We start from the raw sequence: 15,185 nt of genomic DNA, 5'->3' as shown, positions 1-15,185 counted from the left end.
TGCCTGAAATTCTTACTGCTGCTGTTGCTACTCTAGATGGACTACAAGGTTAGTCCAAGACTGGTGTAGAATTATAAGGCCCTTAAAATTTCAGAGGGGAGTGTCAACTTGCTCTGGAGTAGTCCAAAGCAAGACAGAAAATGTCATGGTCAGGACAGAGTTGATTAGAAAAGAGTCATCTCCAACTTGGTGGCGGGTAGGTACCAACCATAGAAACAGGAGAAATGGATGTTCAGCACACAAGCAGGTTGAGCATGGCTGGAGACGGCAGTTGAATACAAATGGTGATCAGATCGATCACAGCCACTTCCTACGGGGGTCATTCCTTCTGCCCATCTCTCACTTCACTATGAACAGGAAAGCACAATTTTTAACTCATTATGTTCTGAAACTCTATAGATCTTTATTGGTAACAAAAGCCTTCTTAACGAATTAATTCTAATGTGCATGCATGGTGGCCTTTTCTAAGGAATTCCTCCCATATTACATGCAACATGGGGACTAAGAATCCTCCAAGACCAGGTGTCCCACATTCTAGAAACCAAGTCTCATAGACTGTGAAAATCTTGACCACTAACTATTCATTCATTCATTTCAGTTATAAATAAAAGCATGATAATCACTCTCTTCCCATGCTTTAATTGCAGTAATCGACTAAGTGGAAAGGTATTTGTTTGCAGATTGCCTAATTTCATATTACCTCTAGTAAGTCATTCGACTGGAGAATACATATTGAATTTGGTCAAGTAATTGATGAAGACTCTATTATTCCAAAGCTATTTAATTTATTCTTTCTTTGTCAATGACTGAGTATTGGTGGAGTAATTATGTAAATTTGAAATAGCTATTTATGTTAAAATATTTTTGGTTCAATAACCAAGTCTGTAATCTGTTCCGTACAGCACAGTCTACCAGAAGTTTCTTTTTGACATCCAGCTGCTGAGCATGATGTGTCCTGTAAGCAGCAATAGTCACAGAGGTGTGAAGATCATCACTTTTTGTAATGATTTGGGTCTCTATCACCATTCACTGTAGGTGGCTTATCAAATTTAGAGAAGAGCTTTGAAAATGAGAACACTTAAATACTCAATATTGTGAAAGACCATTATAAGCATTCATGGTGTCTAGTTTAACTTGGTTTTGTTGTTTATAATCTGCAACTCCACAATTCATGTGTTTTCTGAGAAATTACAGGTGTAAATCCAAAATTTGGAAGAGTTCACACACACGCATGTATATTTGGCAAGATGGCAGATCTAGAAAATTCCAAACTAAATCCTGAAACAGAGAAGGAATGCTAAGATATAAGGTTGTGCCCTTAGGGAACAACTTACATGATGCTAAGCAACATAATCATCAAGAAATGACCAAGAATGCTCAGCTATGCGAAGCAAACAGATTCCAGGAAAGTGGCCACTTGGATTGAGGGCAAGAAGCTATGCTAGCCAAGATTTTAACAACAAAAGCTTGTTAGCAAGGTAACTAGTTACATGTAAGCATTATAACTAGAGCTATAACTAGTAAGGCTTAGTTTTTATGACAAGTGCTGAGTAGTGATCATGATGCAGATAATAACAATGACTAGAAAATAGCCACAGCTAACTTTCATTCAGAACTCAAGTTGTACTTGTTTCTACTATTTTCTTCATTCCTCATAATAACCACTCATTATGGGGACCATCATATCACCTCTATTGTATTTGTTTATTTATTTGCCTCTGTTTCAAAGATGAAGAAGTTGAAGTTCATAGATGCTATGTAATTTGTTCAGCTAATAAATAATAAGTAAGGTAGTAATGAAGAGCCAGGATTTAAAAACTGGCGATTTATAAAATATTAGGTTGTAGAATCGATGGGCTTGTGAGAACATATTTCAGGACCAGAGCACAGAGTACAATTGGGGAGAAGAGTTACTTGCTTAGATGGTACATTGAGATGGATAAAGGGGCAACTGGAAAAGGTGTTATGGGCATTATTCCTGTGTACCAGGTGGGCGGTGAGCAGGAAAATGATGTCCAAGCCTGTCCATGGTCACTGAACTTCCAGCGGAGTGCTCTTAACCGTTGTGCCTCATTTTTTTTTGGTGTTGGTATGGACTAGCTTTAAAGTGACATGTTTGATCACCACTGGCAGGACGGGGTGGGATAAATGACTAGAAAAACAACAGTGGAAAGAAAGGTAACAAGATGCACTTTTATGCATCCTCCCTGTCGGATCTAATTTCTCAACGTTTCTTCTCCTCCCATCTCTCCTCTCTCTGATCTGTGCTTCTAATAGGATCTCCAAACTGCTTTCTTTCAAACATGCTGTTTCTTGTGTTTGGAGGCCGATGGTTCACTTTGCAAACTCCTCTCCTGGTTCCCCACTAGGAAAGGCTTCAATGTGCAAACTGAAGTTTATGCAGTCTTCCACTAAAGCAATCATGCTAGGATACTGCAGTTGTTGGCTTGTTTCTTTGGCCGCCCACCATATTGTGTACTCATTTAGATAGGAAGAGTTTGTTTTGCATCTTTGTGGCTCCAGTGCCTTGCAGATGGTCCTCCCTAATAAAAAATGCATTACAGCTCAATAACCAAATGAATGAATGAATCAATAACAGTTGGGGGGAGAATAATAAAGAGTCATAGTAAGGAAGTTAAGTAAAGGAAATATTCTGATGAATATTCAGATACCTACAAGTGGAGCTCACTAGAGAGATATGGGTGAGGACGACAGGCAGAAGAAGCAGAAGGATATTATTGTGGGAATAGCTGATAGACCATACAGCCAGGCGGAAGTTATGAATTGTACATATATTGCTCAGATTACAAAACAGGCAAAACAGCAGAATGTACCCGCCATAACACAATTCAACTCTCTGGATAGCTTCTCAGAATTTTATTGTGCTAAAAGCAGAATGTCTGATTAATATTTTACCAACTCGGCTCTCAAAGGGCAGAGGGAGCAACAAGGGGAAGGCTGTTTGGGGCCTGGTGGTAACACGATGTGAGCAGGCAGGGCGAGAAAGAGTCAGGAGCCCTGGGAAAAGGAGACATGGCTGTCTTTGCCATAGTGATTACTTTTATTGTTCTGACCACTAACATTACGCACACATTAATAAAAAATACAATATAAATAAATGTAAAAAGAGAAAAGAAAAATAATCCCAAGCCTTCTTGGATCTCAATGACTCCTACCATTTGTGATATTTCTTTAAGTCTTTAAAAAATGAATATATGTATAATGAATGCAGTTTTAACACATTTTGGATATATGGGTTGAAAACCTATTTTAAAAATTAATATTATTTTGAGAATATTTTTCCTGCATCATTTCAAATTCTTTTATAACAATATGTTCTTAAGTACATAAAATTCCATGTATGGGTATATCATAAGTCAAAAATGCATGTGTTCTTATTGTTGGATGCCTAATACATTTTCAATGTTTGCTATAATAAATAATGCCATAGTGGATAATTTTATCATGGACTTAATTCATATCTTTATGTTCACATTTTCCAGATGGATTTCTAGAAGTGAAATTATGGGTGGAGTGTGAATGTTAGGGCTTTTCATACATTCACTAAAATTCCCTTGCAGGATTACGCTTCCACTAATGCAGTATAGAAGTGACATTTTCACTTTATTGTGAAAACTTTATTCTTTATACACACTTATGTACACACAAAAAATGTGTGTGTATGCATATAAAAATACAAAATCTTAAATACATATCCTCATATATATGTATGCTTTGGTTTGCATTTTATTGAACGCTACGAGATTTCCTTTATTATTGAAGAATTAAAGACCACTAAGAGTTTAGAATGCTTAGCAGTCAGCGTCTTGACTCCTCAGAATTTTGCCCACTTTTTCCCAATCAATTCCCATTTGTATTTCCCTGTCCTGTTTTGTAGACTAATATTGTAATGACAGAGAAGCTAGAAAGTTTTGCTCTTACCTTGAATTTTAGCCTCTCTACCTGGAATGTTTGGGAAGCAATTTCAATAATTACTATTGACTTCTGAAGAGAACACAAAGTTCTCCCACCTAAATTTACAGGAAAACTTTTTTTTTTTCTTTTTCTTTTGAAACGATTTCAAATTTACAGAAAATTTCCCAGAATAATTACTCATTTTTAAACATGGTCTAAATGTTATGTTACTGATCTGATGCTCCAATTGTCCTTGAACATTAAAATGTGAAGTTCTGACCAACAAGGACATTCTCCCACATAAACACTATCCAAACATAAACATTAGGAAATGAACAGGGATCTAATAAAATGATTCCTCAGACTCCTCAATTTTCCCCTCTCTCTGAAGGATCCAGTCAAGGATTACCTGGAGCATTTGTTTTCCTATGTCTTTAGCCTCTTTCAATCTGGAACAGTTCCTCACTCTTCCCTTGATTTTCAAGACTCTGATGCCTTTTGCAGAAAGACTACTTTGTAGAATATTTTCCAGTTGAGGTTTGTCTGATGTTTCCTTATCATGAGACTCAGCTGGCTCATTTTTGACGGGAGTACCACACAAACAAGGCTGTACTCACCACGCGAACAGGTAACCATGACTTTAATGCCACATTACTGGTGAAATTAGCTTTTTAAAAATTTAAAAATTGTTTTATTCACTCTTTTTAGATACACATGACAGTAGAATGGATTTTGACTAATTATACATACTGGGTGTATAACTTATTCTAATTAGGATCCCATTTTTGTGGTTGTACATGATGTGGAGTTTCACTGGTCATATATTCATATGTGAATGTAAGACAGTTATGGAAACTAGCTTTGATTATGTGGTTAAGGTGACATCTGTCACTCTTCTGTACTGTCAAATTATAACTCTTATCTTTGTAATTAATACTTTCTTTTGGTGAGAAGTAGTTATATTGCATCTCTGTAAGCATCTCATTCCTAATCAGACTTTCAATTTATCCATTCATTTTTATAGTGGTATAATATGTTACTATTAATAGGGACCATGAATAATACCTATTTTATGCAAGGAATTATAATCAGATATTATGATTGTTTTGATGCTCAAATTGCTCCAGATTTGGCCTCTGGTGATCCTTCAAGTTGGTTCCTCTATTCTTTTGACCTATTGTCATTATTTAAGCACTTTCTTTTTCTGGCACAAGCTGTTTCAGGTTTATCTAATACTTTTCATGTCCAAGTTCTGGAATTAGCCATTTCTCCAAGGTGCTCTGTGTGCTTTTAATAGAAAATGAAGTTTAGAAACCAGCATCTAAGCTTCAACTGTGCTCATTTCTATGCAGTTGCTTCCAAGCCCTTTCAGCAGATGGAGCTAGTGTTTATATGAGTACAAACAAAAATACATACATGTCTATAGTTATTTCTATATCTACCTCTGAATGTTAATAACCACAAGTTCTTGGAAATATTTCCAACTCTAGTCAAATACCACAGGGGATTCTTCTAGTTATTTCCCTTTCCATATAACACCTTTTTATAACAAGAAGGAATCTGACTTCCAATATTCTCAAGATATTTCTTTACTTGATGAATCCTTTGAATGGATCCAAACTTCTGACCCTGTAGCCAGTGCATTTCCCAAAGAGACCCATTGCTTTCTGCTTGGCATGGATTTCTTGGAAAGTGCTTCTGACTGCCATCCCCATCCCTCACTTGATGGACACCTGACTCATCTTACCCCAGGTCAGTTTCCCCACACCATCTCTTGCCTCTGTCCACAGCCTTTTAATCCCAGAGAGGCTCTGATTCTCCCTACCGACCCACCACCAATTCCATGTCCTGCCAGTGTATGCCCTGGACCCTGGACCCCAGTTGTTACTATTTTTTCTGTTTATTCTCCCCTCTTTCTCCCTCTGCACTAACAGCTTCCTTACACAGACCAACCTAGTCCCCTTTGGATGGGAATGGGGAAGGAAGGCAGGGAAGTTGGAATGACAATTTCTGAAAATCTTCCTTTTTTCTTTCTCTCTCACTTACCTGTCAGCAACTAAAATAGGAAAAATAAATAGCACCTTTCTTTTTCTCTTTGTAAACTACCTGCAAACCTTTTACTTTCTTCTGTTATATCAGTTTTTTACTTGGGAAATCAATTTATGCCATCTGAATTTGTTAGATTTGTTTGGCCTTTAGTTTGTTTCTGCACCGAGGAGGAAAGAATAGGAGGGGATCCATCAGGCAAGAATCCTCACTCCTTTCAAGAGCAGACATGCAGTTGTGGTTAATATCTGTCTTGTTTCTACCATGATCAATTGTCCTGCAACACAATTGACCTGGAGAAAGAGATGAACTGAGGATGGACAGTGGACTTGAGGGCATAAGTGGGAAAGAAAGGGAGAGCAAAGTAGCAGAAAACACAGCAGGAGAGTTTGAGGAAGGGGTGTGGTCAATAGAGATAGTGACCCGGAGCAGTTGTGGAAAGTAAGGTTAGCAACAGAATGAAACCCAAACTAGGACTGTTATCAGTAAGAGTATCTATTAAGCACTTACTATGTGCCATTCATGGCTGAGTGCTTTATATACTGTCCCCCCTTCATTCTTATAACAGTTCTGTAAAACAGTATTACTATTATTGGCACTTACAGATAGGGAAACTGAGATTTATAGAGCATAAGAATCGTGCCCAAGATCACACAACTGGTATGAGCTCCATGAAGGTTTTCTGGTTTTGAATTTCTAAATATTTCACACTGCAATTCGTGGTTCCCTGCAGCGTGAATAAGAGCGCTAAACTATTTCAGAAGCTAGGTTACACAAAAGGCTGCTTGTGAGATGCTGAGCTCTATTCCAGGACTTAGTTAAGAGACATTAGATAACCATCTATTAGCTATGTTATAGAAGGGATTCTCAAATCAAATGGAGAAGAACATTTAATATGCCCTTGAAAAGCTGTAATTGTTGGGTTTGGTGGGCTTCCCAAAGAAGAGGTAGATATCCTGTTAAAAGATGCCATTTTGCCATTGTGGATCTCTTGCCGTCTTTTCAGTAATATAAAGTGTATCTCTGGCCATCATCTCTAGCGGTATTTTCTGTGGCGGGTGAAACCTGGGGCCCAAGGTTACACCATGTGCATCTAAAGATGGTGACTGGCAGAGAGCAAACGGCGACCTGATTATGCCTGGAGAACAGCAGGAAGCGTTTACCATTGGCTGCATGATAATCAGTCCAGCCGCCTAGCGCATGGACAGATATACTTTACATGTATGCTCGAGTGAGTGATCGCTTGACCTTTAACAGGATTGGATGGACATATCTGGTTACAATTGCTTATGCATGAGACTGCTTATAAATTGAGGGTGTTATTTGAATAAACGGGAAGCTGCTTCTTGAACCTCTGAAGTGTACGTGTCTTTCCACCCGCTGGTCGGGCCGTAAGAGCAAGAAGTGGCTACGGAGCCTCTTGGAGCAACCCAGGCAAGAAGCCACGGTTTTCCGTAGGCGAGCCGCTTGCAGCAAGCCGGGCAAAGAAGCAGCAGTTGTCTGTAATTTTCTATTCTTTTATGTGAAATATCTACATGTGGACTTTAAAAATCAGAGATGTGGGTCATTATGTTCAGTTATCAGTCTACAGGAGAATGTTTAACATTAATGAGTTACTGACCCTGGGACTATAAAATTCTGAATGCAAGAAAACAATCCACACTTATATTCCAGGATACATTTATTTGATTAACCTCTGCTTTACTGAATTTGCAGCAGATCAAGAATTTTAGGCAGCTTTATACACGTCCCTGTGCACAACCATAATTTAGGTAATGGTGAGTGATAAGTGGGCACATACTTACTGATATGTGTAGCTGTGAAGACCTTGGCCTTCCTGTAAGTGGCAATTAGATTTCTTTAATCAATTTAAAGTATATTCTGGATTCATTGCTATCTACAGACTGTGGGCTGTAGGTCAAGAAAGTAATCATAATAAAAATGTAAAAGACATCATTATGGCACCATTCAGCCCAATGAAATCAAAGAAAATAGCTAATTTTCATTTGTTAGGTTTAAGGGGTATGGTTATGTGCACTGTCAAATACGTTTTAAAGCTGTAAGCCATGTGAGACTTGTCAGGCACATATGAGAATCGTCAGGCATGATACATAGACAGTGACCACTAAAGGGCAAGGACCGTGTCTTACTCATCTCTGTCTGAGCACGTCCCACAAATCCTGGCATAAACTAAGTGCTCAAAATTCACTGTGGCTGTATACAGGCACACCTGCGATTTGGAGTAATAACTATCATCTTGTGACTATCATGAATTGTGATTTGACTTGTGAGTTACAATGAACCCACCAAGATTTCCATTGAATTTACTTAGTCCTATGTTTGAGCAATGATAGTTAGGGAGACTTGGCTAACCAGATAAAATTTGTTATTTTAGTGGACGTATTTTAATTTTTAGTAATATTGCCAAATTACAATGGAAAAACACTATGTGATGAAAAAAAAATCCAACTTTCTGAGGGTAAAACAAAGTTTTAGACTTAAAAATTTGAAAAATGGAAACATTGCCCCAATTTCCTGGGGAACCAACCAGGTAGATTGATCTTAAGGTTGTAGATGTTTGTAGGGGTACCTTGGGGACTTCCTGGGAAAAAGGGGGGTGGATATGGGGACTACAGTAAGGGCAGGGTGCCAGGAACAACGGATTCTTATCTGAAAGCCTTCCTCTCTCCATCCCCATTTCTTTCTTCCTCGTTCTACCCTCCCCCAGTATCATGAAAATGGACCCCTACCACAACATAATTTTGATAACTCAATTTGGAAGGCAGAGTCCTGGCAATTCTGGGATTCCAGAGCAAGAAGTCCAGTGGCTCCCTCCCTGGTCAATGCAGATCAATCAGTGAGCAAATGAAGCCTCAGAGACTGAGATCCTGCAGAGCAAGCTTTCCTTGTGAGCCAGGCATTTGGCTGCCTCTGAACCAGACAGGGTGAGCCGATCTCTCTGGGCAAGTTGTCACTTATCCAGCTCTGGCCCATTTAGTCTTTTGCTTAGAGGGGAGTTCTTTCACTGCCTGGCAAAGGATTGGATAGATAGAGATAGCATTAGGAGGGGACATCTACTGAAACCAAGATGGGGAGTAGGGGTTTCTGAGTTTTCTTTAAGGCAGTCCTGGCCCAGTGAGAAATAAGTTGAGTTTCTCTTGGATATCTGCCCAGCCTCAGGTTGCCATCCCTTCATCTGAGGTATTCATTATTATAATTATGGACCTCAGTCTCTGATTGTGAAATCCCATTGACTCTCAGGCTTTGTCCTTCCTCCAGTCCTGGGTGTCCAGAGTTATGTTATTGTATAAGATGGAAGGAGAATGATATATAATATAAGGGCTCTATTATGCAATATTTCAAACAGTCAGTATAGAGAAACACATTACCAAATCCCACCTATCTATTTTTGTCATATTTACTGAGATTTTTTTCTGCAATTAAAACATACAGTTAATGGTCATCATTATCCATAATTTATAAAGAACACTATTTTTTGTTTTTAAAATTTATATAAATTGCATCATAGATATCATTTTGCAACTTTTTACCTCAACATTTTTGAGATTTATGCATGTTGATACAAGTAGCTCTAGTTCCTTCCTGTTAGCTGCATATATATATATATATATATATATATCCCACTACATGAATCATTAGAAGGATTTTAATATTTATTCAGAGGAGGATCAATTTTCCCTTCTGCTTTATACGTTTTTTACTTAAAATGCTCCCATATTACATAGTAGCATACCAATAGAAGCTGATTAATTATTGACACAGACATGAATGTATCTGTTCAAGAAATATTTACAAAGTGTCTTCTAGTTTGCCAATCCCCATGTTCAATGTATATGACCTGCATTTAGTATAAAGTGAAAGGCAGATGATACATGCACAAAGGTTCTGCTGCCTAAGCTGTGTGAAATGTGAGGATGTACAGTGCCTTCTGGGAATCACATGGGAAGGACAGAGGGAATGAGGTAGGATGATAGCAATTAGGGGAGTCTTCACAGAGAAGTGATGACATTTGAACTACTTTGAAAGAATGAATCCTTAGAAACCAAGTGGGGGAAGGTCTAGTTTTATAAAGGAATTAGTTTATATAAAGAAAGGCCAGTGAGTTTTGAAAGCTAAGAGTCCTTGATCAGGGAACTGCAAGTTGATGGGTTAGGGAAATATTGAGGAGAATTGCCTGGCTATTGTAATTTCTCTCCCCTCAAGATTCATTGTGGTATATCTATACATGGACAGAACATAATTTGGTAGATTTTGTTCCCCAGTATATCCCCATGCCCTCCCCTTCTTTCTTCCCCTAAGTCCCTTCTTCTATTCTATCGTTATTCCTTCTACTTTTGTGAGAAGCTGTTTCTTTCTTTCTTTCTTTCTTTCTTTCTTTTTTCAATTCCTTTGTTTTCCCTCTTTGGCCTCCACATATCAGAGAGAGCATTTGACCTTTGACTTTTTGAGTATGGCTTATTTCACTTTTGCATGATATTCTCTAATTCCATCCATTTACCATTCTTTATGGTTGAGTAAAACTCCATTGTGTGTATAACCCATGTTTCTTTATCCATTTGTCTATTGACGGACACTGAGGCTGGTTCTGTAGGGAGTGAGATGAAATCTCAGTGTTGTTTTGATTTGCATTTCCCTAATTGCTAAGGATATCGAACATTTTTTCATATATTTGTTGACCACATTTGTTTCTTGAGAAATGTCTGTTTAAGAATGTTCCTAAATTCTCAGTTTACTCATCTGTGAACTGGAATGATAGTAGGCTTTTTGTGTTCTGGCAGCTGAATGCTTGTGTCTCCCCAAATCCACAGGTTGAAACCTAACCCTGCAACACTGAGGTGTTAGGAAGTACCTTTGGAAGGAAATTAGTTCTGGAGAGAGGCGCCCTTATGAATGGAGTAGTGTTCTTAGTAGGAGTTTAAGGACTAGACTTCTCCCTTTCTACCAAGTAAGGGCACAGCTAGAAGGTGTCATCTATGAACCAGAAATAAAGTCTCACCAAACGTCCAATATGTGGGCACCTTGATCTTGGAGTTTCCACTCTACAGAACTTGTTTACAAGCTGCTCAGTTTATGTATTTCATCATAGCAGCCTGAACAGACTAAAACACTGGTTGCACTGGCTTGAAAGACACAACCATATAATATGGTCATAGCTCATTCTGGGGCTTGGCAGGACTCAAGCTATGCAGCACTTTTACAGATGTGATAGGCAAGACTTCAAAAAGTCCCTGCCATTCTCCCAGTTCAATCAGCAAATGAGGTGAGTTACTTGATACTAGTCATATGAATCTGAGAACATAATGTTTACAGGGATTCCATGAAAACAGCCTTTGTTTTTTTAATTTTTAATTTTATTTGTTCTAATTAGTTGTACATGACAGTAGAATGCATTTATACATTTTGATATATCATACATAAATAGTGTAATCTCTCATTTTTCTGATTATACATATTGCAGGATCACATTGGTCTTGCAGTTGTACATGTACATGAGGTAATAATGCCTGTTTCACTCTGCTACCATTCCTTCCCCCATACCCCTTTCCCTCCCTTTACTCCCCTCTACCTATAGCCTTTCTTACTTTAAAAAACTTTGAGAAAAGATAGGTTAAGTGAAACAGCTTTCTTGATTGCAGAATATTTAAAGATTTTTAATATATTAATATTTTGAATCTCAAAGAACCATGTCGTGGTGTATAGTATTTTTCAAATTTATTAGAGCTAGGAAACCCCTATGAAGGGGTTTCACCATCTTCCTGGACAATAGTGCTTCACAGAGTATAGCTGAGAATTGACTTAACACACTATGCCTCAGAAAAATATCTGATTTTCCTTATTATGACTTCATTAACCCATCCTGCAATTTCTTTTATCCAATAGCGTCAAGAAGGAAAAACAAAATGGGATGAGTGAATAGAATCATAATAGACTGAAGAAAAATAAGAGAGATTATTTAATCTATTGAAGTTTTAAAATTATGAATCATGCCTTAGAAGTAATGTAATTAAAAACTAAACCATCTTTTAAAATGAATATAATACTCCTCAAGTTCCTGTCTCAAACTTTCTTATGCCTCCTTTGAGCATTCTACAATTCTTCATTATTGCAGAGTGTCAAATATGGATCCATCATTAAATCAATAAATGAAGAGATTAACAATATTTTTGAATATTTGAAATCTCCTTGATCCAGGATATCAATAATGGTAACATCCTAATGAGAAACCAAGAAGGGAGTATACATTAAATATCAATGATTCGTGAAAAAATAGATTCTTCTTCTACTTACAGTATGTTAAGATTTGAATCCAGAATGTCACTCAAAGAGTTCTGTTTCAAAGGCTTGGTTCCCAATGCAGTAATGTTCAAAGGTGGGGTTTGGGGCAGTGATTGAATCATGAGGACTCTGACCACACCAATGGACTAGTTAATGATGGATTTATATCAGAAGAGATTATTGGGAGGTGGTGGAAATAGTAACAGGTGGGACTTAGTTGAAAGAAGTGCAGCCCTGGAGGGTATATTCTTTCCCTGGCACCTTTTTCTCTGATTCTTGGTTGCCATGAGGTTAGTAGATTCACTTCACCATCCTCTTCCACCATGGTGTTCTGTCTCACCTCAGGCACAAAGCAGTGTTATCAAGAAACTATGAGCTGAAACCTCTGAAACTGTGAGCCAAAGTAAATCTTCCCTCTAAATTGATTTTCTCAGGTATTTTGTCATAGTTGATGAAAAGCTAACGTGGAGCTTGAGTTTCTTATTTGCTTCCACAAAAGATTTGAGAAGTTCAAATGATATACTTGTAATGCCATTTTTAAGCAGAAAGAAGACAACAACAACAATAACAACAACACACTATGCAGGTGAGGAGAATAAAAGTGCCAAATGTAGATTAATGTTTCAGAAAGTGGAAATTAAATTTGACTCATGTATTCCTAGCAGACAAAGGAAAACAAAAGAAGCAGGGATAGAACAAGGAACTGTGGGATTTTAACAGTGATGGACTGTCAGATCTGACTCCATGAGAATGTTATAGACCAGACTCTAAGGGAAATGACTAAACAGACTCCATTTTGCTCTGAGACTCCATGTTATATAGGAAATAAGCTTCTCCCATGGAAAGCCCCACCTCTGTACCCATCATCAGTTACTTGGTGTGACATGTTTAATAATACAGAATGACAATTCCTATGTAAAGAAAAATTGCTCTCTTTTGATTCCTATTGTTCCTAAACAATGCGCCATATGAACAGTGATTATGTGAATGTTAGTAACCATTCTTTAGTTTGTACCTAGGTAAGAGTCATTTTGACACACTTCTCCCTCTGTTGATGATCTCATGATGTCAGTTTGTAATTGTGAATCATAGCAAGAGACACTTAAGATTGATGTGATTTTTGGTATAAGAATCCCTTCAACCCTATGATCAAGGCTGTTCTCCCAATCGCCATTTTTTGGGGCATTGTGTGAGACAGTCAGCTGGCCAGTTTAATAAAGACGCTCAAATTTGGACTTCTCAGTGGTGATCTGTCTGTTCTTAAATTGCACCCCACAACAATAACATTAAAGCTTCAATCAGCAGAGTTCTTCTTTGAGGTCTTAGCTAACAGGATAAGAATGCATTGCTCCCTGGTGAAATAACTTGGGCCCAGGAATAGAGTTAAGAATCCCCAAAAGAGTTAAAGGCTCATCATTGGCCTCTCGGGCTTTCATAATTTTCACTGGTTAGAATAAAAAAAACACCCAGTTGAAGATGCTTTTCTTTAAAATTATCTTGTTAGATGGATTGAGGCCCTTATGGGGAGCAATCTCATGGAGGCTGTGGATACAAGCACCAGGGCAGGGCTGGGTTTGCGGCCTAGTGGTAGAGCACTTGCCTAGCATGTGCAAAGCACTGGGTTCGATCCTCAGCACCACATTATCCCAGGAATGCAAGGTTGGTTCAACATCCAGAAATAATAAATGTCATTCACCATATCAACAGACTAAAAGTTAAGAATCACTTGATTATTTCAATAGATGCAGAAAAAGCATTTGATAAAATACAGCATCCCTTCATGCTCAAAACAGTAGAGAAAATTGGGGTAGTGGGAACATTTCTTAATATTGTAAAGGCCATCTATGATAAACCCATGACCAATATCATTCTAAATGGTGAAAAACTGAAAGCATTCCCCCTAAAAACTGGAACAAGGCAGGGATGCCCTCTTTCACCACTTCTATTCAATATCATCCTTGAAACTCTAGCCAGAGCAATTAGACAAACCAAAGAAATTAAAGGGATACGAATTGGAAAAGAAGAACTCAAACTATCCCTGTTCACTGATGACATGATTATATATTTAGAGGAACCTGGAAATTCCACCAGAAAACTCTTAGAACTCATAAGTGAATTCAGTAAAGTAGCAGGTTATAAGATCAATGCTCATAAATCCAATGCATTTTTATACATAAGTGACGAATCTTCCGAAAGAGAAATTAGGAAAACTACCCCATTCACAATAGCATCAAAAAAAATAAAATACTTGGGAATCAATCTCACAAAAGAGGTGAAAGACCTCTACCATGAGAACTACAGAACACTGAAGAAAGAAATTAAAGAAAACCTTAGAAGATGGAAAGATCTCCCATGTTCTTGGATAGGCACAATTAATATTGTCAAAATGGCCATAATACCAAAAGTGCTATACAGATTCAATGCAATTCCAATTAAAATCCCAATTGTGTACCTTACAGAAATAGAGCAAGCAATTATGAAATTCATCTGGAAGAATAAGAAACCCAGAATAGCTAAAGAAATTCTCAGTAGAAAGAGCGAAGCAGGTAGTATCGCAATACCAGATCTTCAATTCTATTACAAAGCAATAGTAATAAAAACGGCATGGTATTGGTACCAAAATAGACAGGTAGATCAATGGTACAGAATAGAGGACATGGACACAAACCCAAATAAATACAATTTTCTCATACTAGACAAAGGTGCCAAAAATATGCAATGGAGAAAAGATAGCCTCTTCAACAAATGGTGCTGGGAAAACTGGAAATCCATATGCAACAGAATGAAACTAAATCCCCATCTCTCACCCTGCACGAAACTCAACTCAAAATGGATCAAGGACCTCGAAATCAGACCAGAGACCCTGCATCTTATAGAAGAAACAGTAGGTCCAAACCTTCAACTTGTTGGCTTAGGATTAGACTTCC

Source organism: Sciurus vulgaris (genome assembly GCF_902686455.1).
Source record: "Sciurus vulgaris genome assembly, chromosome: 14".
Taxonomy (NCBI): Eukaryota; Metazoa; Chordata; class Mammalia; order Rodentia; family Sciuridae; genus Sciurus; species Sciurus vulgaris.
This window is presented reverse-complemented; position numbering follows the sequence as displayed.